Here is a 2500-nt window from a genome sequence, read left to right on the forward strand (position 1 = left end):
GAATCGATACAGGAACATGGCTGCGATACCCAGCCCTAGCCATAACGCAAACCCAATCCTGGTAACCGTAACTGAGGAGCAGTTTGTAGCACAGCTTGACGGGTTGGACATATTGACAGGACACTGGCATAACATCTACTACTGTAACCAGAGGCGATACTAGTGTCAGTGGGGGCCCCAAGCAAAAACCCAACATAATGGGCATTGGAAACAAATCACTGTTATTATAGTTTAAAGATGAGCTGTTCACCATCTAGAAGCATGGGGGCCCCAAGCGGCTGCCTGCCTGGTGACAAGATGCGCCTCTGACCGTAACACATGCTATGACCTGGAAAGACCCTAAGTAAACACAATAGTAACTTGCAGAAACTTGCTGTAACTTGAAGAGCTAGATCGTTGGTACAGGATCTGTGGGTATCTTTTTTTCTGTGTTTTTGTTGGGCGGTTGTTTTATGCTCCCTCTATTATTCCGCCTTGGCCACGTCTTGTGTTTTATTATTTTGTTGTTTAAAGTTTACTGAGGGCTTGGCTGCCCGCAGTGAATCAGGAGGAATAAAAACTGAACAACACGAAGGAGGCAGCGCACAAAAACACACAGGCACTCTCTCTCTCTCTCTCTCTCTCTGTTCACTCTCTCTCTCTCTCTCTCTCTCTTGTTCGCTTGCACTCTCTCTCTCTCTCTCTCTCTCTCTCTCTCAACTCACTGACTCCTGATCCCGTATCTCCCTGGCACACAGCCCTTACAAAACACCGGAATGTTAAAAATGCTTGTAAGAAACTTCTCTCCCCTTCATCATGCGCTGGTATTGGATTTTCCCCCTCCCGGCCACAATAGACTGGATTTAAATCAAACCCTCAAAGTGGACGCATGGACTGGCGGCTTAAAACCTTCATATTCTTGCGTAAACATCTACAGTACACTGGCTCAGTTCCCAGGCTGCTGCTACTTTGTCAGACATGATGTGGCACTTCCAGTCAAAGGGATCTTCTACTCTGCTGGATGAAGCAGCGAGGTGCTTTCTCTCTCCTCTCTTCTCCTCTCCTCTCCTCTCCTCTCTTCTCCTCTCCTCTCCTCTCCTCTCCTCTCCTCTCTTCTCCTCTGCTCTCCTCTCCTCTCATCAGTCTCCTCTCCTCTCCTCACCTCTCCTCTCCTCTCCTCGGTCTCCTCTCCTCTCTTCTCCTTTCCTCTCCTCTCCTCTCCTTTCCTCTCCTCTCTCCTCTCCTCAGTCTCCTCTCCTCTCCTCTCCTCTCCTCTCCTCTCCTCTCCTCTTTGTCATACATGATGTGGCACTTCCAGTCAGCAGCTGCCCTTCGGCTTTCCTCCTCCACAGCTAATGAGCTGCTGGATTGAGCAACAAGGTGCTTTCCTCTCCTCTGCTCTGCTCTGCTAGTGAACTCATTGCATAGGTCTGGTAAGGCTGAATCAGCCTTTTTCACTGTCGGAGAAATTAGACTTTGAAGTGAGACACGTATACATACCAGTCCCGGTTTAACCCATTCGGGTAGAGCAGGGGTGGGGAACCCACGTCTCGAGGGCCGCCTGCGGCCCCTGAGGCCGCTCCATCCGGCCCCCGATACAATTTCAATGCCACTCAGCTCCACATGAAATATGACACATCCCGCAAAGGAATCCCAGAAATCGCACCTGCAATACAGCCAAGCCACACTCAGGGAACCCAGAGAGGGCGGTATCCGTTCAAAAGGTGGCCGCCCTCAATATAGGCTCAAAAAGAAAGGGAAAATCTTGGCCCGTGTTCACAGCACGGCCCTCGGAGGACTTCCACGGCCCTCAGATGAACCCGAAGTGGCCCCTCGAATGAAAAAGGCTCCCCACCCCTGGAGTAGAGCCTTTGTCATAAATGAAATGATCGATGGGGTCTGACGCCATGTGAAAAAATTGCTGAAAAAATGCCCATTGAGAAATAATTACTGGTGATAGGAGTGAACCCTGTTGAAGTTTCAAATGTGCATCTGATTATCCCCAATCACGACGCTTGAACATGATTTCTATGTGTTATCGGTCACCTTCTCCCTCCTTCTCCTTTCCCCATTCGCTGATTGGTTATGTTGTCTGTACTGACAACACGAGTAGCCTAAATATCCTCCCTGAAGACCCGACCCAAATGTATACTGGAGGGAAATGTGAATTGACTCGAGGATTACGGATGGCAATGCCAGGCTGAACAAACTCACCTACCAGCAAAAAAGCATTTCTAACTGGCTAGTTGGTGGAATGTCGAACCATTGGAAAATCGCAGATGAATTCAGTCCATGGCTCTCAAATCACAACCAACACTCTTTCTAGTGAGTGTTGTAAATGTTGATGTATAGCAAGCTTTTGGAGTGGGGCTTAGAATGCTGACAACACGGCTGTGCTGGCCTAACTATGTGCAGTTATAGTAAGCAGTTGCAGTTTGAACACCAACAGTTGGTTCCACAGCTTTGCCATGATGGTGGTACGAATGAGTCCTGGCTAACAGATTTGCCTGTGATGGTGGTG

The sequence above is a fragment of the Engraulis encrasicolus genome, chromosome 10, assembly GCF_034702125.1.
Source record: "Engraulis encrasicolus isolate BLACKSEA-1 chromosome 10, IST_EnEncr_1.0, whole genome shotgun sequence".
Taxonomy (NCBI): Eukaryota; Metazoa; Chordata; class Actinopteri; order Clupeiformes; family Engraulidae; genus Engraulis; species Engraulis encrasicolus.